Source organism: Sander lucioperca, chromosome 20 (genome assembly GCF_008315115.2).
Source record: "Sander lucioperca isolate FBNREF2018 chromosome 20, SLUC_FBN_1.2, whole genome shotgun sequence".
Classification (NCBI taxonomy): domain Eukaryota; kingdom Metazoa; phylum Chordata; class Actinopteri; order Perciformes; family Percidae; genus Sander; species Sander lucioperca.
The window spans coordinates 20,793,419-20,794,150 of record NC_050192.1 but is presented as its reverse complement, the minus strand read 5'-3'; positions in this window follow the sequence as shown (position 1 = coordinate 20,794,150).

Here is a 732-nt window from a genome sequence, read left to right as displayed (position 1 = left end):
TCCTGACCCCCCCAGTGGAGACTGGCAGTAGAGCGGGCTCAGAGCCAGACGCACCCATCTGACCGTCTGGCGAGGTCGGTGACTCCAGTCTGGTCAGTGTGTTCTGTGCCGTCGGCCTTCATTTTGGCTGTTTTGACATGTATAATTGGGGGGGCGGGCACTGTCCAATATGAGATCGTATTCTGAACGAGCCGTCATTATGGTCGGGGAGCAGCCAGACCCACGTGACGCGTTCGTCCAATCAGCTGCCGGTTTTCTTTTTTGGTGACAATCCAGATTAGCTCCGCCTGCTGTTATGGAGACGTATTACGTCTGGTCTCTTCGGTGTTCTGAGGAACTTTTTGGACCAACTCGGGGAGACTGATCAGTCCCACTGGCTTTACTGCCGACGGTCGGCCGTCTGGTCGGTGTGTGACGGCCGTCTGGTCGGTGTGTGACGGCCGTCTGGTCGGTGTGTGATGGCCGTCTGGTCGTGTTGGGTTGTGGGTGGTTCTCCTCCTCCTGCCCGTCCCTGATACACCCCACAGTTACAGCATCGTCCCAAAACTTCTGCATGTGGCATGACTCAGAGTTGTAGCAGAAGCCAGATGTGTACAGGGTGAACAGGACTGGGGAGAGCACAGTTCCCTCTGTGTGTCTCTGTGTGTCTGTATGTGTGTGTGTCTCTGTGTGTGTCTGTCTCTGTGTGTGTGTGTGTGTGTGTGTCTCTGTGTGTGTGTGTGTCTCTGTGTG